This window comes from Equus przewalskii, chromosome 19, assembly GCF_037783145.1.
Source record: "Equus przewalskii isolate Varuska chromosome 19, EquPr2, whole genome shotgun sequence".
Lineage (NCBI taxonomy): Eukaryota > Metazoa > Chordata > Mammalia > Perissodactyla > Equidae > Equus > Equus przewalskii.
The window spans coordinates 18635592-18659444 of NC_091849.1; the positions used below are offsets into that span (position 1 = coordinate 18635592).

A 23853-nucleotide genomic window follows, 5' to 3' on the forward strand; every position below is an offset into this window, starting at 1 on the left:
AAAAGATGTAAATAAATGGAGGATTATCCCATGTTCATAAATTGAAGGCTCAATATTGTAAAGCTTACAATCCTCCCCCAATTTAATAGATGAATACAATCTTAATTAAATCCCTAGCAGATTTTTATATATATGTTGAAATTGACAAATGAATTCTAACACTCATATGGAAGTGCCAAAAATCACCACAATGATCCTGAACACCAAGAAAGCTGGATAATTTACACTTCAGATATCAAGACTTCTCTAAAGCTGTATTAATTAAGACAGTATAGATTAGCATAAAGACAGAGTAGTAGATCAAGAGAACAGAATCGAGTCCAGAAACTGAAACAAACATATGAGGTCATCTGATTTATGACAAAGGGGCCACTTGCTGCAATGCAGTGGGGGAAATGACGGAATTTTGTACAAATGGTTCTGGGTCAATTGGATAGCCAAGGAAAAAAGTAAGTCTTTATTCTTACCTCATATCATATGCACACAAAAATCTGTCCCAAAGGGACTATAGATCTAAATGTGAAAGGTAAAACAATAAAGCTTTTAGAAGAAAATATATGAGAAAATCTTTATGACCTTGGAGTAGGCAAAAATTTCATAAATAGGACACAATAAGCACTAACTATAAAGGAATGTATATATACTTTTAAAATTTATATATACATATTAAACTTAAGAATTTCTGTTCATCAAAGGGCACCATTAAGAAAAGAATAAAGTACAGAAATAGACCCACATGGATATAGTCAATTGATTTTGGCAAATATGCCAAGATAATTCAATGAGAAAAGGAAAATGTTTTCAATAAATAGGACTGAAATCACTGAATCGCCATATGGAAAAACAAAAAGATCCTTGACTCCTACCGCACATCTTATTTAAAAAAAAACAAAACTCAGGATGTATCTTAGACCTAAATGTAAAAGCAAAAAGTAAGAGCTGATAACATTCTAGTTCTTGATCTGAATGCTAGTTACAGGGTTGTGTGTGCTTTGTGGAAATTTTTCAAGCTATGTACTACACTTTTCTGTATGTATACTATGCTTCTATAAAAAATACTATATATATGTGTGTGTGGTTAGATAGATAGATAGAGAGAGAGATGGATGGATAGATTTTATTTTTATTCTTATTTCAAACCCTAACCCATGTAACCTTAGTATGAGCTGTCTCTAATCCAGACCCTAGCTCCCCCAGGCTAGAATTAATCTCCCCTGCCTTTAACTTTAGTAGTATTTATTTGTGTCATAGTGCATTTGGAAGCTATAAAAAAAAAAAATACCACAGACTGGGTGGCTTATAAACAACAGAAACTTATTTCTCATGGTTCTAGAAGACAGAAGTCCAAGGTCAGGGTGCTAGCATGGGAAGGTTTGGGTGAGGGCCCTCTTCTGAACTGCAGGCTGCTGATTTCTTGCTGTGACCTCACATGGTAGAACGGGTAAGGGAGCCCTCTGGGACTCTTTTTCAAGGGCCTTAATTCCATTCATGAGGGCTCTACCCTTATGGCCTCATCACCTCCTGTAGGCCCTACCTCCTAATAATTATCACCTTGGGAATTAGTTTTCAATGTATGAATTTGGGGGGGAAACAAAGAACGTATAACAATCTGTACAGTCCTTTATGGTACATCCTAGTTTCTTCCCTGCAGTAATGTTACCAGGTACAGATTTTATTCTGCTACTAGACTGTAACTATATCCATCAAAGAGTCTAACCATGTTTTGGCTGCAGCAAGTGCTCAGCAATTACATGTTGAGGGAGTAAATGAAATTTTGGTTTAGTTCTAATACAAGCCTAATTGAGAAAGATTCTGTATTGTGCCTGTGTTGAGAAAGATTCTGAGGTTACCTTCAGTCTCAGCAGGATGGAATGCTATAATCAATAAGTAAGAGAGGATGGACAAGTGTTACACATGCTATATATTTGCCATCCCTTTTCCATGGCCTTCAATTGTTTAATCCCAAAGTGAAAATTGAAATAGTCATTCATTTATTCATTAGTTCTTCCATTGATTCAAGATATATTTATTGAGCACTGACTATGCTAGGCCGTTAAAAGCCAATATGATTAGAGAACTAGCTAAGTGTTCTAGAACATTTACTCATTTACTCATTACTCTCATTTTGAATAAGATATTCTTTTTACAGTTTGTATAATCATTTTAACAGCATTGATTAGTGATACTTCATAGTGCAGGCCTTTGTCAAAAAAATACTAGTGTCCAGGGGGCTGGCCCCATGGCCGAGCGGTTAAGTTCGCGCGCTCCGCTGCAGGCGCTCCAGTGTTTCGTTGGTTCGAATCCTGGGCGCGGACATGACACTGCTCATTAAACCACGCTGAGGCAGCGTCCCACATGCCACAACTAGAAGGACCCACAACGAAGAATATACAACTATGTACCAGGGGGCTTTGGGGAGAAAAAGGAAAAAATAAAATCTTTAAAAAAAAAAAATACTAGTGTCTTTTAAACATGATAATGTTTCATTTATCTTATACAACATTCCTGTTAATTGCAAAAAGATAGATGTTCCTATACCCATTTTACAAATAAGAAACTGAGTCACAATAGAGCCTAATATAGCAAAACAGAGAAGTGAATCTGAGTTTTTCTAACCATAGAATCTTAGATTAAAACAAATGTCCTAGTGATCATTCTAGTTTTTCTACAATAATATTCTGTTTTGGTGACTTCCCAAGAGAAGCCCCTTTCATGACCTTTAGCTCATTCACTGCATGCCTAGACTTTGCTAAGTATGGAAAGGCTGGCATTCAAATGCTAGCAGGGAGTAAATTCAAATAAAATGGAGAAGCTGGCACTAGAATTATAAATGTCTTCTAGAAACGAAAAGTTTAAGTAGTTGTAGTTTCTCCTTTCCTCCCTTTCAAGTTGAGTTTGCTTTTTGATAAAGGTGTCCCACAAGCATACAAATAAAAAGTCATAATGTATATATATATATATCTGCAAATTTTGCTGCCGATCACCCTACGTATCTCCTAAGTCGGAGAAAAGGATTGTGAGCGTGAGTGAGTGTGTATGTGACTGTGTGTGTCCAACACGAAGTAAAGAGAGGAGGAAAACTTATACAGGAATCCTGCAAGAACATAGCTTGGTGGTGCTGTCTCTTTTCTTTGCATAGTAGCCACAGGGCACTAAGAATGGCCAGAGAATAAAGTTTTTGATTCCCTGAAGTCCTCAGTCAGAAGGTATGTTATGTAGATGGAGTAAATCCTAAGGTTTGGGTAATTTACTTTGAAAACCTGATATATTGCACCAGCTTGAGAGTTGGTTACTATTCCCTGAAACTAAATTTATTTTCCTTTTCTAATTCTATTTTCCATGCAACTTTCCATGAAAAGAAATAACAAGAAACTGGGGCCACGCCAGGCTCTCAGGAGTGAATATTTAGATAGGAAAGGCTAGTCCCCAGATCCCTAAGATCAAATGACATCTCTGCTGTAATCTAAATTTGACCAGTTTTGACTTGTGAATTTCAGGATTCTGAATGTTTTCTTAGGTCTTCCTGTCTTTAGATTCACTCCTTTCAATTAAATATCTTTTCCTCCAAATTGAGATTTTAAAAATATTGCCCAATTATTCCCTAGTAAAACATTATCCGCGAAGTGTTTCTTAAAGAACTGGTTAACTCTTAAAATTGCTGCTCTATCAAACATGTGTGAATGTAATTAATTCATTTCCTTGATTTCATAGGTGTGATATCACACGTACAAATTATAACATACGAATCTGCTTCCTCGCACGGAGCACCATGTGTTTAGCACAGCAATCTATTACACCACACACACATTATTCATTAACACTAATGGACATCATGTGCATAAAGCCCCACTCATTAATTGCAAAATTAAACTCCCTTGTGTATAAATAAATCACACCCCCAGCTATAGAAAGGCACTTATTTTTATCTTTAAATTTGTATTTTAGTGCTTGTCTAATAAATGCATTGCACTGTTCTATAATATCTTTTATTGTAGCAAAGGTTTGGCTATGCTGGGAATAAATTCCATGTACTGAAGTCTGTCCACTTTAACCCCAACAGAGTAGTGTTAGAACTATTCTTATCCTTCACTTGGTCACTAACATTCCAGGCCAAAAGACACATGGTTAAAGTGGATAAATGTTTTGCCAGTTGATAGTAAGGCATGTTGGTCGTATTCATAGGGAAAACTTTTGGCTGAATTTTTGGGAAAAAAGGCCTCTTGAACTCACCCTTATCTGGTTCTTTCTCACTGAATTGGAGAGTAAGCTATCATCAGTCTCTGTGGTCTGATTTCCCAAGCTGTAAAATTGGATAATAATAAGACCTATCTTATCAGGATATTGGGAGAATTAAATGAAATAACAGACATGGAATTCTTGCTACAAGACCTGCCACAGCAGGATAGAAGCTAGAAAAGGAAGCTGAGATGATCCAGCAATTAACTGAAAGTCATTTAAACTATGATAATGAGGCCCTACTCTGTGTCAGTCACTCTAAGGGATGCTTTTCTTCTTACCCCAAGCAATCCTCACAGTTCTCATAGACAGTCATCATTATCCCCATTGTATACATAAAGCAATGTTATAGTTTACAGGCGTCTGGCTCAGAGAGGTAGGCAGCTCTCTCCAGGTCCCACAGATTCTGCACAAGGATTCTGTGTGATTAAGCTCTACGCTCTTTCTCTGATCAAAAAAGCTGAAGAACAAATACAGAAGGAAGAGAAGTTTTTTTATCTAGAAAATATCCAAAGATCCATAAATTGCCATGATGTCTTTTTTTGTAGCCTCTCAGACAATTTTTGTAGATAATAGCTTTATAAAACCGTAGAATATCTTCAATAATATCATCAAGTATAGATAGATTTAATGATAGAAACTAGAATATTAAGCATCTTTAGCATCAAATAAATGAGTGTCAGAGTAACTCTGGAACCTTGCAAGCTATCTCAGCTCAACCTTGCCCCGCTTCACACATAGGGGAAAAAGATATCCAGTCAAATTTTTCTATTTGTTTTTCAAAATTTCCTGGTAAAAATGGCAGAATGTCTAATGTAGTAGAAAGGAAGGAAGGAAGGAAGGAAAGAAGGAAAAGAGAGAGGGGGAAAAGAAAAGAAAGAAAGAAGGAAGGAAAGAAAGAAAAAGAAAAAAAGGAAGGAAGAAAGAAAAAGAAAAAGAAAGAAAGAAAAGAAAGAAGGAAGGAAAGAGAAAGAAAGAAACAGAAGGAAGGAAGGAAGGAAGGAAAGAAGGAAGGAAGGTAGGAAGGAAGAAACAAAGAAAGAAAGAAAGAAAAAAAGGAAAGAAGGAAAGAAAGAAAAGAAAAATACAAACTACAAAAGAACAAGGATGCTTTTAGCCGCATTTATACAGAGATTTTTTAAATGTTTACTTGTAACATGATTAGTGTTTGAGAAGATTTATCTGGTATAAAAATAGTTTTAAAGTTGTAAAAAATGTTTTAAATAAATAAGAGGCTCTGAGAACCATCTAGCATTTACAACATTGTTAAGTACTGATTGAAGTGTCATTTTAGTAATGCTTCTAAAATTTCCTGCATAAACTAGTGCCCTTATATGTCTACATAAACAGTTTCTCTATTGCAAACAGTATGTCTTCTTGGCTCTTAACAAAGATGAATACTTCGAACAAGGGATTAGTATTAGCATTTCTTCAAAAAATGGTAAAAATTCATTATGACCCTCTCCTTTAATATATCATTGTGTAATCCACTTTACATTTGAACCCAAGAAAATGGTGTAAGAATTTCCACGGGAAAAAAAGTGCCATTTTATTGTAAGTCAGAGAGATTTTTCTACACATGCACTGCTACCCTTCCTATATGTATAAGTTAATAGAAGATATTTTTAAAAACGTAGTTTTAAAACACATTTATATAAATATATATAGGACATTAATAATATTTTATGTTTTGTCTCAAACTCAATGAAGCCATATTTTTACATTTGTATGTTTTTGCATTTGTTACCACTCAAAATACCTAAGATTCTAAAATGCTGGCATTCGAAACATAACCATTAGGATAGTTGTTACATATTTAATTTCATGCTCCACTCAGCATAAAGCAGTTGTGGGACTACAGACCAAAGCAAATTAAGTAGCTTCTTAGATAATTTCCTGCTTAATTGAAAGCAGGTAGCTTTTTAAAAGTAATAATTGGCTTTGTTCAAATGATTGTAAGGTTATTTCTTTTTTTTAATACATGGTTGTAGGATAACTTTCTACTTAGTCCAAGCACAGTGGGTTGGGAATCTCCTACTGAGTCTAAAGGACATGAATGTGACCTAGTGCTGGCAGCAAATTAATGAGAGCATTCCATGGTGGTGTGTGGATGTGGGGACATGGGGCAAAGTGAGGAAAAAATTTATATATTTATCATATATACTTATATATTTATGTATATATACACATACAGCCAGCTCTGGTGGTCTAGTGGTTAAGATTTGGTGGTCTCAGGGCAGCCTGGGTTCATGTCCCAATCCAGGAACCACAACACCCATCCGTCGGTTGTCATACTGTGATGTCTGTGTGTTGTTGTGATGCTGACAGCTATGCCGCTGGTATTTCAAATACAAGCAGGGTCACCCACGACCGACAGGTTTCAGTGGAGCTTCCAGACTAAGACAGACTAAGGAAGAAGGACCTAGGCATCCACTTCCAAAAAAATCAGCCATGAAAACCCTATGAATAGCAGAATTGTCTGATACAGTGTTGGAAAATGCGAGGATGGCGCAAAAAAGACTGGGCAGGGTTCCACTTTGCTGTGCACAGGGTCTTTAGTAGTCGGAATCAACTCAACAACGGCACTAACAACAAATATTTCCATGCATACATACATACATATATATGTATACAGACAGGTACATATATATTTACTTACCATTAACATGTACAATAGATTGTATTTCATTTCTGTTATTCTGATTTACCCCTAGTGCTGGTCTAATGTTAACAAGTGATCTATTATGAGACTCGTAGCCCCAGTTCATGTCTAACAGACAAGTCTTTCTCATTACAGTGTAAAACTGACCCTCGGCTGTGATATATTCTCTCTCACTTCTGGAGATACAGTCCTAGGAGTGACTGTGAACATGCTAATAAAGAGACATGAAAGGAATTTGGTTTGACACGAACGCCTATATAATGGGTGCACTATGGAGTTCTGCTTTGTCAGAAGTCAATATTCAGATTCTTTTCAAATAAATTAGACCTTCTAAAAAGCTTTTAAATTACAGAAAATTAGAAATGCTTTCTTGTTGCCTAGACTTAACAGAATAACAGAGAAACAGAGAAAGAGAGAAACAGACAGGGAGAGAAGAAAAGCTATTCTCCAGAACCAAAAATTTTAAAACACTACAGGGAAAAAATATATATTGAATTTTTACATTCAATTGCCATAGTGAATCATGCAACTGATAACAGTGAGCATCAGTGCCCTAGAGCTATGGGATAAGTGCTAAGAGATGGACTTTCGGCACTTACTAAAGTTCTAACTTGCCTACAGCCTTTGAGGCCCCTGATTCTATATTCCGTTCTACTTTGGATCACGGCTGTCAGTCAGACTGCGCTTAGAACCACTAGCTATGCAGTTACAATGCATTATATTAGCAAATCATTTTTTTTTCAATACTTGTAGCCAACATGTGGTACTGAATGCTTAGTTTCCCGTTTTTGTGGCATTCTCAAGGACGTTTTTCCAGTCATTTTTAAAAGGTCAAAAGAAAGGAAGGAAGGAAGGAAGGAAGGAAGGACGGAGGGAGGGGAGGTGGAAAGTAGGAAGGAGTAAGGGAGGGAGGGAAAGCAGAAAGAAAGGAGCAGAAGATGAGCCATGAGTGAGTCCGGCACTCATTAGAGATGTTCATCAACTACTCCAGTTTTCCACCTTCATGGCATAAGGTAGAACTGTCCTTCCCAAACTACTTGAAGTGCGGGGTGGTAATGTGACACACTTTGGTCATTGGAAGAAAAGCTCAACTGATGAATATCACTGCCAGGCAGAAGCCTTTCAGAGCTGAAGCAGGATATACCTTGCTTCCTCCCTTCCTTGTGCCACAGCAACAGACAATTCTCCAAATGGTAGAGGCTCCGTCAGCCCTACTCAAACCCAGAAGGAGAAGACACAGGTAACATGTTTAGTCAACTCATGATCGACACTTAGCAGAAGCAAGAAACAAACCTTTGTTTCGATAAGCAACTAAGATTTTACTTCAACATAACCTGCATCCTAACTAATACAGTGAGTGATAGGAGAGAAAGAAGAACTCAACTTTAGCAACAATTCCCATAAAGGTGAAAGGAAGAAATAAAACAAAGTAAAAAGAACAGAGATGTTTGTATTAGAGGATATGAAGTTCTAGAAAGAATATGAAACCAAAAATTCAAATACAGGCAATAAATGGTCTAGACACTAAGGATGATACTAACAGAATTCCATCAGGTACTCCATAAGGTATAAAGATAGTCCTAGGGGGTATTAGTTTTGCAATTGGGGAGGATATTTTACCCCCTCTCTGACATATTGTGGCATTCTTCCAACATTACTTTCCTTAGTGCTCAATATAATTTTTCAGGGATTCTGAAAGGAAAAATCAACAGGAGTTGGTTGTTGCTTGAACGTGTAATAGGGAAGAAAAGTTTTAAAAAATGACGCCTGAGTTTCTGGCTTTAGTATCTGAATTAATGATGGTGCTGTTTAATGAGATAGAGAACACAGATGAGAAGGGAATTTAGACATATTGAGATTGAAAAGCCAGTGACACATCCAAATACAGACATCCAGTGATAATTAGAGACCCAATACATGAGTCTGGAGCTGAAGGGATATATTTGAGCTGAAGACATAGATTTGGAATCTTTTAGCTTTTTCATATTACTTTGAGTTGGACAAGATAATCCAGGGTCAGTACATACTGGAAGAAGAGGGCATGATCTCAAATTACACCAACATTTAAGGAACAGGTAAAGAAAAGGAATCCTCAAAAGAAAATGAGAAAGTAAAGAAAAGTAGGAAGAAATTTACCTAATGAAATTTCCAGTCCCTTAGCTTCTAACTTTTCTCCCAGTCCTTCACTTCCTGCTTACGGTGTTACTTCCCTCCCTATTCCATCACACCACAATCACTGTACCTCTCTTGCACTGTCAATAATCTTTATTATTAACTTACTCCACTACACTACCATACCTTCTGCCTTAAATCAATAAAAAAATATACACATTTCTACTTTTACTATGATATCTTCCATAGAACTATTTTTCTGGCTACACTGAACCTAAGGTTAAGAGGCTTCCAGGGTAAGCCCTCTGACTCAAACACCCAGCCCAAGTACTTAGCTTCTTTCTTCACTATATAAGTGCTGTATGGAGCATGACCAATGGAAGAAATAACTAATATTTAAACATACATTGTGTGTTAGCTATGCACTATGGTGCATCTTTTACATATAGCATATTTACTCTTGACAACACCATGGATTAATTTTTCCTGACTTTAGAAAACCTAAGAACCTTGCCCAAGATCTCATTGTAATGCAGACATTCTGTTTCCAAAAGCCTTGTCCACGCCACCAGCTTCAGCTGCCTTCCAAAGAATAAGGAGGTGCTGTTCCCTCCTTCAAAGTATTTTCACTGTTGAGCAAGAGAAAATCCATTTATGCTACAATTATTCGAAAATGGTTTCAAACCTAACAGAAATAGAAACTGAGACCCCCTTCATAATTTTCAATGTTAAACAGATACACATAGCTCAGTAGTTTTCAACTTTGGTTGTACTTTTTTAGAATCACCAATGATGCTTGTAGAAAACATTGGGTCTGCTATTTCAAGAAAGATGGACTACAAGTACTTTTCCCTATTCCTCCTCTCAAGTACAAACAAACGCTCTGGACATTACATAAAAAATAAACATAAGAAGACTGAAGACAAGGTGAAAAGAAGCAGCCAAACCAGCTAGGAAATTGGCACCTGAGGAACAACATGGCAGTGAATTCTCAGGTTTTCTTTTTGCCTCAAATATCCTCGATGAGGTGCAAGACAAGCCAGCAATCCAGAAATACCAGCAAGCAGACAAAAAAAAAGCCTCAACCAAAGCTTGCTCTGTCCAGACAAAGAAAAAGGACAAGACTAGCCAGACAGAAAATGCTTGGACAAAAACAGCCCTACCCCAGCCAAACATCACAGAAAAAACTGTGGCTCCACCTCCACTCCCACCAGCAAGAACCAAGTGGGAACTTAGACTTCTATCTTTGCTTGGTATCCCAATACACCTCCCTGAGTAGTGTCAGAGAAGGAAAGTAGAAAGCCAGGACTTTCATCCCCACAAGGAGCCTACCCAACCATGCTGTCCATAGAGACTATGTGAGAAGCCTGGAATTCCGCTCCACTCAGAAGTAATGAAGTGCTCTTCATTCTTCAGTGGAGTGGTGTCAGAGAAGGATTAGTGGAGAGTCAGGACTTTCACCACTACTCAGCACTAACGAGGCCACCCCAACTCCACAATGTCAGTGGAGGCCATGTCGGGAGCAGTAATGAAGCTCTCAGTCCCCTTCCGTTCAGGGTGATATCAGCAGAGGTCTAGTGGGGAATCAGAACTCCCATCCCTTTTCTAGAAGTTATGAGGAGCCACTTCCCACCAGGGGTCAACAGAGGTATGGATTTCCGCCCTCACCAGGCAGCAACAAGTCAGCACCTTCCTCCTCCTTCCCCCACCCTGATTCCCCTGCATATCTGTGTCAGGGAGCCTGCTAACAAAGAAGAACTAAGTAAGATCCAGAGTCTCAACATACTACCCAAAATGTCCAAGTTTCAATTGAAAATCATTCTTTATAACAAGAATCAGAAAAATCTCAACTTGAATGAGAAAAGACAATCAACAGACACCAAGACTGAGATGACAAAGATATTAAAATTAGTGATCACAGATTCTGAAGCAGCCATCATAAAAACATTTCAGTGAGCAATTATGAACATGCTTGAAACAAATGAAAAAATAGAAAGCTGCAGCAAAGAAAACAAAGATTTATAAAAGAACCAAAAGGAAATTATAGAACTAGAAAATACAATAACCAAAATAAAAAACTTAATGGATAATCTCAACAGCAGAATGGAGGGGACAAAACAAAGAATCAATGAACTTGAAGATAGTGACAGAAATTACCCAATCTAGAAGATGGAGAGAAAACAGATTTTCAAAAAATGAACTGAGCCTCAGGGACCAGTAGGATAAATAACAAGGCATCTAACATTCATGTCTTTAGAGACTGGGAAGGAGAGGAGAAAGAGAGTGGGGCTGAAAAATAAGGGCTGACAACTTCCGAAATTTGGCAAAAGGCATCCACCAACAGATTCATAAAGCTAAGTGAACAACAAGCGGGATAAACCCAAAGAAATCCACACCAAGGCACATTATAGTCAAACTTCTGAAAACTAAAGGAAAACATAAAATCTTTAAAGTGGCAAGAAAAGGGCAGCACCTTATTTACATGTGAAAAAAACAGCTAGAATGACAGCAGATTTCTTATCAGAATGACAGCCCAAGGAGGCCAGAAGGAAGTGGTATGACATTTTTTGAGTCCTGAAAGAAAAGAACTGTCAACCCAGAATGCTATATCCAGCAAAAATATCCTTCAGGAATGAAGGAGAAATTCAGGCATTCTCAGATGAAGGAAAATTAAGATAATTTGTCACCAGCAGATTTATGCTAAAAGAATGGCTAAAGAGTTCTTCAAATAGAAAGGAAATGATAAAGAAGGAATCTGGGAACATCAGGAAGAAAGAAGAAACAACAGAAGTAATAAAAATATGGGTAAGCGAAATAGATTTCCCTTCTCCTCTTGAGTTTTCTAAATAATGTTTGACTATTCAGGCAAAAATTGTAACATGATCTAATGAGGTTCTAAATGTATGTACAGGAAATACTTAAGAAATTATACTGTAAGTGGAGGAAGGTGAAAGGATATAAAGGGAGGAAAATTTTCAACATTTCACTTGAACTGGTAAACTATTAATACCAGTAGATGGTAATGAGTTATGTATATATACTGCAATACCTAGAGTAACCACTAAAAATGCTATAGAAAGAGAGGCACTCAAAAATGCTATAGATAAACCAATGGAATTTGTAAAAGAAGTGTTCAAGTAGCCCACAGGAAAACAAGAAAAAGAAAACAGAGAAATGAAACAAAGAGAGAACAAACATAAAATAAAAATAAAATGGAAGATTTAATATAAATAATTACATTTAATGTATAAAGTCTAAGTACACCAATTAAGGAAACAAGATTAGCAGAATGGGTAAAAAACAAAACAGATGACCCACCTACATGCTATCTACAAGAAACTCACTTCAAATATACTGATATAGGTAGGTTAAAAGAAAAAGATAAAAAGATAAATCATGCAAGTATTAATAAAAAGAGAGTAGGAATGGCTATATTACCATTATAAGAACTAAACTTCAAAGCAAGGAGAATTATAAGGGACAGAGACGGACATCACATAATACTAAAAGGGTTGATTTACCAAGAAGACACAGCAACTCTAAATGTGTATGCACCAAATAACAGAGGTGGCTATGTGAAGCAAAAGCTTTACAACCGAAAGGAGAAATAGGAAAATTCACAACTATAGTTGGGGACTTCAGCATTCCTCTCTGAACAATTGATTGAACAACTGGAAAGAAAATCAGCAAAGATATAGAAGAATTCAACAACACCATAACCCAATAGTGACTAACTGACACACACAGTGCTCCACTTAACAACAGAAGCATTCTTTTCAAGCAACCACAGAACATACAACAGGATAGATCTTATCCTGGGCCATGTATCATACCTCCAGGAATTTTAAACAATAAGAGAATAATAAGAGAATTCTACATACATGAATTGACAACTTAGATAAAATGAACCAATTCCTCAAAAAGTACAAACTATCCAAACTCACACAATACGAAATAGATAATTTGAATAGCCCTATAACTATTAAAGAAATTGGATGTGTAATTTTGAAACTCCAGAAAAAGAAATCTCCAGGCTCAGACTGTTTCATTGTAAAATTCTACCAAACATTTTAAAAAAGAATGAACACCAATTCTACACATTCTTTTCCCCAAAACAGAAGAGGCAGGAACACTTTCCAATTAATTTTACAAAGCCAATAATATCCTGATACCAAAACCAAAGACACTACAAAATAAAAGAGAAAACTACAGTCTAATATCTCTCATAAATATACATGCAACAATCCTTAACAAAACATTAGAAAATAGATTTTAGCACTATAGCAGCAGAGAATTATATACCTTGACCTACTGGTATTCATTCCTGCACTACACGATGAGTTCAATATTCAAAAATCAATCAATATAATCTACCATATTAACAAGGTAGGGAAGAAAAATCACATAATTCTATCAATTGATGCAGAAAAAGCACTTCACAAAATACTGTAGCTGTTCATGATTAAAAAGAAGAAGAAGAAGAAACTTGGAAAACTAGGAATAAGGGCAACTTCCTCAAATTGATTTTAAAAAATCTTTTTAAAAAAAAAAACAAAATAAACCTATAACTAATATCATACTTAATGATGAAAGACTGCATGCTTTCCCTCTAAGAATCAGGAAGAAAGCAAGGATGTCCCATCTCACCATTGCTATTCAACATAGTACTGGGAGTCCTAGCCAGCAAAATAAAGCAAGAAAAGGAAATAAAATGAACTAAAACTCCTCATTTTCAGAAGACAGGATTCTCTACGTTAAAAAAAAACCCAAAGAATCTTAAAAAAAAAACAAAACCCAAACCAAACAAACAAAAAACCTCCTAGAACAAATAAGTGAGTTCAGGAAGGTCACAGAATACAAGATCAACATATGAAAATCAGCTATATTTCTATATACTATCAGTGAGCACATGTAAACAGAAATTAAAAATACAATATCATTTGCAGTTGCTTAACAAAATGAAACACTTAGGTATAAATCTAACTAAACACGTGCAGAACTTGTATGCCAAAAACTACAAAATTCTAATGAAAAAATCAAACAAGATCTAAATAAGTTGAAAGACATACTGTACTCATAGATTGGGAGACCCACATACTAAAGATGTCAATTCTTCCCAAATTGACATATAGGTTTTTTGTTTTGTTTTGTTCGTTTTGTGTGAGGAAGATTGGCCCTGAGCTAACATCTGTGCCAATCTTCCTCTCTTTTATGTGGGATGCTGCCACACTGTGGCTTGATGAGCAGTGCTAGGTCCACCTCGGGGGATGCAAACCTGACAACCCAGGGTCGTGAAGTAGAGCGCGTGACCTTAACCACTATGTCACCCGCCAGCACACCAAATGGGCATATAGTTTTAGCACAATATCTATCAAAATTCCAGCAAAGTTTATTATAGATATACATAAGATTATTCTAAAATTTGTACAGAGAGGGAATGAACTAGAATAGTTTTTAAAAAAATGTACAAGGGGATAATATAGGAGGAATTACTCTATCCAATTTCAAGGCTTATTACATAGCTACGGTAGTCAAGATTGTGTGGTGTTTATGGAGAGATGGACATATCGATCAATAGAAACAAATAGAGAAGCCAGAAATAGACCCACAAATACTACAAGTGATTTTTGCAAAGGTCAAAAGCAATTCGACTGAGGAAGCATAGTCTTTTCCAACAAAGTGGATACTCATAGGTTTAAAAAATGAACTTGATCTAAACTTTGAAACTTATATAAAAATTAACTTAAAATGGATCAGACTAAAATGTAAAATGGAGAACTATAAAACTTTTAGAAGGAAACATAGGAGAAAATCTTCAGGTTCTAGGACTTGGTGGAGAGTTCTTAGACATAACACCAAAAGCATGATCCACAAAAGAAAAAATTTTTAAATTAGACTTTATTAAAATTAAAAACTTTGCTCTCCAAAAGATCCTTTTTAAGAGGATGAAAAGACCGGGACATAATATTTGCAAACCACATTTCTGATAATGGACTTATATCTAGAATTTATGAAGAACTCTCAAAACTCAACAGTAACAAGACAAGCAATCCAATAAGAAAATGGGTTAAAGACATAAAGAGACATTTCACGAAAGAGGATCTGTGGATGGCAAATAAGGACATGAAAAGATGTTCAGCATCACTAGTCATTCGGAAAATACAAATTAATAATATCACGGTGAGATATCAGTGCACACCTATCAGAACAGTTAAAATTTAAAATAATGACAATACCAAATGTTGGCAAGGATGGGAGAAACTTGTCCTCTCATGAACTGCCGTTGGGAATGTAAAATAGTACAGTATGTTTGGAAAATAGTTCGGCAGTTTCTTAAAAACTAAACATCTACTTAACCATATGACCTAGCAATCACACTCCTAGGTGTTTATCCCAGAAAAATGAAAATCTATGTCCACTAAAAACCTGCACACACATGTTCATAGCAGCTTCATTTGTAATACCCCCCAAAAAGAAAACAACCACAATGTTTTACAACAGGTGAATAATTAAACAAAATGTGGTACTTCGATACAATGGAATTCTATCTCAGTAATAAAAAGAAATAAACTGTTGATACATGCAACAGCTTGGATGGATTTCAGGGCATTATGCTGAGTGAAAAAAGCCAATCTCAGAAGGTCACAGGCGTGTAAGAATCAATTTATATAACATTCTCAAAATGACAAAATAATAGAGATAGAGAATAGACTAGTGGTTGCCAAGGGTTAGGGATGGTTGGGAGCGGGGGATGACTATAAAGAGATTACAGAGGAAGATCTTTGTGGTGTTGGAATAGTTCTGTCTTGATTGTGGTTGTGGTTACAAGAATCTACAGGTGATGAGATGACACAGAATTACAAAAACGCTTTATACCAATGTCAATATCCTGTTTTTCCTATTGTACTCCAGTTATGTAAAATGTAAGCAATGATGGAAACAGTGAAGGGATATATGTGACCTCTCTACTATCTTTGGAACTTCCTATGAATCTATAATTCAAAATTAAAAGTTTGGGGGGAAAAAACCGCCCAGACCACACTCCAGACCAAGAGAATAAAAAACTCTAGGGAAGAAACCTAGCCAACAGTATTTCTTAAAAGTTCGTAAGGTAGTTCTAAAGTGTGGCTGGGGTTCAGAACTATTGGCAGCCAATGCTATTAGTGAAACTACAGGTGAGTGGAACACCTGTGAGTAAGTTTAGTGGAAGAAAGAAAAGGAGAAAACTAAATATGCAAATCTATTTTAGATTTCTTGAGGGTTCCCCCCCACCAATGTTAAAACCTGGCATTTAAGTGAATTCAAATAATGTGGATGGGACAATCAGTCATCCATTATGTTATAGACCATTTTAGACAAAAGCGCCAACCCAGATAGACTGTTCTTTGGATTCTCAAGCATTTGGTATCAATGTTATAATTTTAAAACACTGAGGAGCAATTACAATCACATTTAAATACGAAGCAATTTCAGAAAATTAATGTTTCACTGAGTCCTCATTTTTGATGGGTAACAAAATGAGTTTGAGGGTTTTTTAAATTTTAATTTTTTCAACAAACTGCTGACCACTACCAGCAGTAACCCTGGGAAATGTGAAAAGTAAGTATTCCTATCTTGACTGTGAATTCCAATATATTAGTTATTTTTATTAATGATCATCAACTACTACCTAGTGGTCTCTGCAGATTGAACTGTTTGGGAAGTGTGTTGAAGACACAGAAGCCAAGGGGTATTATGAGCCAATAAACGACGACTTGACCAACTAAATGGCTTGTGTGGTTATTAATCATTCTTTAGCACCATCATCACAATATACTCACTGTGCAACTGTTCAGCTGAACCAGGAGATTAAAAGTTTAGGAAAGCCATTCTCTGCCTTCAAAGGGTTTAAAATCTGTTTGAGGATGGGACCAAATATATAAACAATAAATTAAAAAGCAAAGAAGGATATGCTAAAATCTGGACTAACAGAAAGTAGAAAAGAGCCAAAGTGCTTGTTTTTACTGGAGGTATTTTTGCAAGAGCTGAGAAGGGAGTTTGCATCTTCTGGGCTCATTGATCCTGCAGATGAGCAACTTCAAAAACGCTGATTTATGCTATCCATGGGAGGGTTTCACTTAGTCCTCAGTTGTGGGCTTCCAAAAATGCAGCTGTTTTGAAGCAAGAGGTTTGGCACAAAAGTGAAAATGAAGCAAAAGGAATCACCTCCCACCCAACTCTGGTCAATAGTTACGTCTTCTTTCCTCCCTCATCTTCAGGGCTTAAAGAGTTTTGGATCGGGGTGGGTGAAAGTGGGAGTGGGTTGCACGCCGAACTATTTCCCTAACTCCGAAACCACGAATCTCTTCCATCTCTTCTCTTTCCTCCTCCTCATCCTCTACTCTCTTCTCTCTTCTCTCTCCCTCCTTCCCTCGCGCATTCTCCATTCTAATTTACAGCACAACTTCCTAGATTAGTTTTCTGGTCTGGAAAGATTTATTCATTTGGAAGCATTAAGTTTCTAACTTCAAGTTCCCAACTGTCGTGAAGTCCGATTTAAAAGCAAAATAAGAACCACTACGTTTTAACAGGGGTTAGTGCAAAATCTTTTAAAGAAAGTTGTTTCGTGATTGTGGGAGGTAATCAACACCTACTCAGACATTCTTCTGTAAGACAGCTGAGGTTTATCATTTTCGGTATTATGACAGTGAATTTTTCCTCCTTTGCTTTACGCTTTTTGGCAGGAACCTCGACTCTGCAGGTGTCAGCGCTGCAAGGGCTGAACCCTGATCGCCAGTAGGTCTGCCGAGCCTAGCATGGGCTGTTGCCCGGCAAAACACAGAGCCCAGCGAGACCGCGACCGAGGAAAGGAGTCTGCAAACGCGCTTCAGAAGGAACTGGGACCAGAGCCCTAGAAAACTAGAGCGAGCGCATTTCCCGGCAGGGGAACCCGCAGGAGACTGAAAAAAAAGAGAGAGAAAGAAAGAAAAAAAGAAACCCACCCCCGCGCTCTTAAACCTAGCGCGAGCAAGCGAATGCGCGGGCTGGCTGGGCTGCTCCAGCTGGAAGTCATTGTGCCGGCTGGCGTCTGCGTTGTCAAGGCGACCGCCCGGCCGGCGCCAGCGGAGGGGGGAGGAGGGCTCGGTGAATGGGTGACGTCACGCGGCCGGCGCCAGGCAGTCTGGGCAGCCGAGCCAATGAATCAGCTGTCGGGGGGAGGGAGGCGGCGCGCGGGAGGAGGGTGCAGGAATGCGCCCGGAGCCGCGCGGCCCAGGCCGGCGGGAGGCGCCTCCGCCCCGCCCCGCCCCTCCCTGGGCGGCCGGAGCCTTCCAGGCTCTGCCATCGAGGTCCTCCCTCCTCCTGGCGCCCGGGCTGCAGCTCAGCACCGCAGGCCTTGCTTTCTGCCAGTTAGCCCACGGCCGCGCGCTCTGCAGGGAGGCCCTCGAGCTGAGCATGGTTCAGTAAGAGAGGATTTGTTTTCCGCTTATTGCAACTGTGTCTCTTACTCCTTAAAAAAGGGAAACAAAATAAAATTTGTCCTTGTAGATAAAGTGGACTTTGAAAGTGTTGATGGATTAATTCACTGCGGCCTTACTGTGTGCTCTGCCTTGTGCTGAGTATCACGAAAAAGGAATCAGAGGAAGAGCTCAAAATTGTACAAGGAAGAAAGAAATGTAACGAACTCATGATTCGGGCTTGGAGCCAACTGCATTTTCTTCTACCATTCTATTGTGCTGTACCATACTGTACTTTCAAGAGTGTAGAGGGTAAATGGCTCCAATTTTTCAGTGCTTGTACGTTTTGTTTTTCCTCTGCTCTGTCTTGCTCTCCATTAGACAGTGACCTCCATAAGGCCAAACACTGGGTCATGGTCATTTCAGTATCCCCAGCTTTTAGCACTCAGACACATGGTAAGGATTGTAAATTGTGATGATTGATCTATAATGCAAGGGCAAATGATCTTTGAGTAAAGGCTTGAGGAAAATGAATACCCTTGAATGCCTAAACATCTATTTTGGATGCTTACTTGTCTTTTTGGTGTTGTTCAAGATTGGTGGGGCATTGTTACTGAAACAACTGGAGCGAATGTTACAGATGATGGCGTTAAATCTGCCTTCCCCGCTGCGGTCATTTCCTTCTCTGGTCCTCCCGTTTCTTGATCTGTAAGGGAGACCTGGTGAGATGTTCCCTTAAGACCTCTGAAGTTAGACAAGTCTATCATTGTATTAACCTTTAAAACTAAATTTTGAGTTTACTATTCCTATAATTGTATTTGGTACACATGGCAGTTATTCATTTATTCAACAAACACTTCAGGGTACCTGCCATGTGAATAGTGAGGACTAGAAGTTTTCGTTGAATTATTTTTTTCAAGTTAGAATATAGGTTCCCTGACCTGAAAACCTTTAAAGATGTGCAAATAAGAAATACAACTAGAAAATAAAAGAAGATGCTAATAAACTATTATAGACCAGTGTGTTGAAACGTGTGATACGCATTCAGTCACCTGGCATCTGGTTGAAATGCAGACTCGGGTGAGGGCTGGGATTCTGCTTGTCTAACAAGCGTCGAAGCGATGCTGGTCCAGGAACCACACTTTGCGTAAAGAGGGTCTACACTGTAAAGTACCAAGGAAATCTTAAAGTAAGAATACGATGGATGTAAGTGGTGTGATTTCCTGAAGGCCTCTGGAGGAGGTGAGCGAGAGCCAGGTGCCTGAAGATGTGGTACGCTGAGGGGAATGAAAACACCTGCAGGAGAAGAAACAGCATAAATAACAAAAGCATTGGAGAGAAAGGAGCAAAAAAAAAAAAGTAAGGCAGTGGAGAGAATTTTGTTTGACTTGAATTAAGAAATATTTGGGGGAACTACAAAAGATGAGATTAGCTATTTACTGGTGAGGTGGCTAGTCTGAAATGAATCAGAACTAGAGAATTTGGGATTTTAGAGCAGAAAAGGACCTTAAAAGTTATCAGTCCCAACCAATTTGGAGTAGATGAGGAAACTGAGCGACAAAATGGTTTCATTCGGTGATGGCAGAGCTCAGAGTGGAAGCCAAGCTGAGAAATTTAGACTGCAAACATTCTGTACACAGCAGACTTCATGATATAAGGAAAACCATTTGTTATTGTTGCTCAAGGTAGAAACATGGAGGAAGAATGAAAGCAAGAGAGACAACCGATAGGAAATAATTTAATACTCCCAGCAAGGAGTTTGGGATAAGGTCTGGGCTGGGGGCATAAGGAAAAAAAGGGAAGAGTTTAATCTTAAAATTTTTGTTTTTGTACAAATTATAACGGCTGGGACCAGCTGATTAAGTCTTTTTTTGCAAGAGAATTCCCTCCATCCTTCTCGTATTCCAATACAATGTTTTTCAACCCTGACTCCCCATTAGCATCACCCCAGGAGCTTTTAAAAAAATAGGAGGGCTTGGGCTCCACCTCACATGAATTTAATCAGACTCTCTGGGAGTTGAGCCCTGGCATCAGTATTTTTAAAAGCTCCCCAGGTGATTATAATGTGCAGCCAGTGTTGAGAATCACTAATCTAATATATAGTCACCAGCTCATTTCATAGATTTCGTTTCTGCCCCTGAACATTTCCCCTAGTGCTAACCGTTATACTAGCACTAGATCATTTTTAATACTTGGTGTGTTTTGTGGTGGATTTTGATGGTTTATAGCACATTCTGTAAGCTCAATGTCTTCTATCCTTCATTAACTGTCATGGCTTTGTTGTGAACATATCCTAATATCTCTCATTGGCAAGAAAAGGAAAAGTGATTTGGCACATTATTGGATAGAAAGGATAAACCTGGTTTATGAACCTATAGGGTACCAGTGTGGCAGTGTATTGTCTTGCAGTTTTTTTACTTGATTTTATCTTAGCTTGATAATCTACATTAACAGCCCCTTTAAGATTAGAGCTGATGAAAGAGGTAAGTACTTAAAATAGCTGCTTAGACCCTTAGAACTTTTATTTTCAGTTTTCTCTCAAAAATAATTTTAGTTTTTGCTGAAAAGAAGATCCTGGAAGGGAGAAGTCCTTGTGGTTTTTTCCTTTGTGACTAACTTAACTTTTAAATTTCCATTGCTTCATTCATGCCTCTAAAATTAATTGAGTACCTACTATGTGTTAGGTACTTTTTTGGGTATGAGCATGCCAAGAGAAGAAAAGCAATTTTTTCTGTCTTCAAAGAGGAAAAGATAAGCACAGTTAATTTCAAGTATTGCATTTATTTAGTTTAAACATTTAAAAGGTACTTGGCTTTTCCACACTATCTTACAGCTGCATTCTGTGAGTATTTTTTTAAAATTCAATTCATTCCTTTAGTTTAAAAAACAAAACTAATGCATTTATTGTTCAAAAACCAAATAGAATATTCTCCTTCTCCTTCTTGTCCCACATCTGCCTAATTTCCCACTCACACCCCACACAAGTCACTAATATTAATTTCTTGGGTACCCTTCCAGAGTATTTTTATGAATATACAAACAAATAGAAATAATAGAAATATATTATTATTTTTCCCCATTTTTACGCTGTTCTCTATATTTTTTAATTTAAAAATATTGGGGAATTCTTTCTCTATCAGCCACATTCTTTTTCATTTTGTTCTTCCTCCATAACATTCTGTTGTCTGAAAGTACTGTAATTTATTTATCTTACACCTATTGATACTGACCTAGGTTGTTTCCAATCTTTTATTACAAACCTGCATAAATAACTCTCTATCTGTGTCACTTTACATATGTGTGAGTTTATTTGGAGGATAAATTCCTACAAGTGAAATTACTGGGCCTTTAAAGAGTGTAACATTTGTAACTATTCCTTTAAGATAAATTCCTGGGCATGGGATTGCTAGGTTGAAAGATATAAATATTTTTAAGTTTTTGATATTTCCTGACAAACTACCATGTAGACAGTTTAAACTGATTCATTTTCTCATTTGCATAGTATAAAAGTACCCATTTCTCTGACACCTTGCCAGCACTGGAAACTATGCTTTTTCTTTTATAAATCTTTGTTTATCTGATAGACAAAGAATGGTGTGTGTGTATGTGTGTGTGTGTGTACATATATATGATTTTAACATGCATTTCTCTAACTTTAAACTTGGTGCCATAAGTTTATTAGCCATTGCATGATCAGGGACTTGTTTGTTCATTTTGTTTATCTAGCTTTGAAGAATTTTTATTTGCAATAAATGGCTTATATTTATTAATATAAATAATAATGGCTTATATTTATTAAACCTTTACCTTGTCCCAAGTGCTGTGCCAAGCATTTTTAATTGGCCCTATATATTGTAAATATTTTACACTATGTGTTTTTGGTATGTGCCTTTAAGCCTTACTTAAACAGTATTTCCACTTAATGACCTATATAGGCTTTAAAAATTATGTGATAAAATAAATCAATATTTTATATTTTTTGTTTTTCTGCTTTAACACATAAAAAAGTCTGTGTCACCTTGAAATCACATTAGCATTCATCTTTACTTTTTTCTAGTTCCTGTAGAATTTTAAATAATTTTTAAAATCCAAATCAATCATATATACATATGTAAATATGAATATTTACAGACAGTTATCTACCTACAATGTAATTATCTGTTCTGTTTTAAAGAAACATTTGTATTCTTTTTAAAAAAATTATTTTTAAAAATATAGATAATGTGGGGCCAGCCCAGTGGTGCAGTAGTTAAGTTCACGTGCTCCACTTTGGTGGCCTGGGGTTCGCAGGTTGGGATCCAGACGCAGACCTACATCCCACTTGTCAAGCCATGCTCTGGAGACATCCCACATACAAAATAGAGGAAGACTGGCAAAGATGTGAGCTCAGGGACAATCTTCCTCAAGCAAAAATAGGAAGACTGGCAACAGACGTTAGCTCATGGCCAATCTTCCTCACTGAAAGAAATATAGAGAGAGAGAGAGAGAGAGAGAGAGATAATGAAAAAAGGTGGGGGGAGGGGAGACTAAGATTATCCACAATCCCACCAAGCTGAGATGATCCCTATTAATATTTAGAGCAAATCCAGATGGTTTTCTATACATAAATATATACATATACATATTTTTTCTTACAAAAATGCCATCACACTATGCACATGTTTTGCAACCTGCTTTTCCCCCCTTTAGTCACATAGAATTAGTATCTTTCTGTGTCAGTAATGCCACATCCTCATCATTGGTCATCAACTCTGTGAACAATAACTCTGTAATGAGATCATTTCACCTCCAAGAGAAGGAAGCCTGGGCAGAAGCATGCCAGGAAAAAACCTCACCTGCATGTTTGACGTTCATCTGGTCAGAATTTCCTAAGGCAGTTTAATTCTATTGTTTCTCAAAGACTAACTGCCAGCAACAAAAAGGCTAACATAGTGGTCAATCATTAACCTGCCCCAACAAGAGAGACATCTCCGAAAGAAAACAAAAATCACTTTCTTGCTGGTTCAAAATATTCTTCTAGACTTGTTTTCTTCAGTTTGCTTTCTCTCCTCTTTCGCACACTCATTCTCTTCCCCTTATCTAGGCTACATGCATGTCTCCCTTCAGGTAATTTTAAATTATGCCCCTTATTTATTTCTTAACAAAAATAATGACATGATTTGCTCTCTTAGAGATCCGACCTTGGGTTTGTTCTAGCTGCAACACCAGTATAGACCATTCCATCAATTATGAATGTATTCATGTGTGTAGAGGCAATAGGAGGCCAGTGGTAATGTTACCTCATTCTGGAGACTTACTCTTATAAATAAATAATGAGATGTTTCTGTGAAATGCCTTTAGCAAAGGTAGGAAAAAATATTACTTCTCAAAAGACTGAACATTTTAAAGATTAGAAACTGATACCAAAGT

General features: G+C 37.3%; 1 long non-coding RNA gene across 1 annotated transcript in view; it reads right to left on the reverse strand.

Annotated features, from left to right (window-relative positions):
- The window catches only part of LOC139077271 (uncharacterized), a 65279-nt gene extending 47192 nt beyond the window's left edge, over positions 1–18087 (reverse strand). Inside the window, exon 1 of the long non-coding RNA XR_011529635.1 lies at positions 17992–18087. This is a non-coding gene — a long non-coding RNA (uncharacterized lncRNA). The remainder of the gene's footprint in view (positions 1–17991) is intronic.
- Between the last annotated feature and the right edge of the window lie 5766 nt (positions 18088–23853).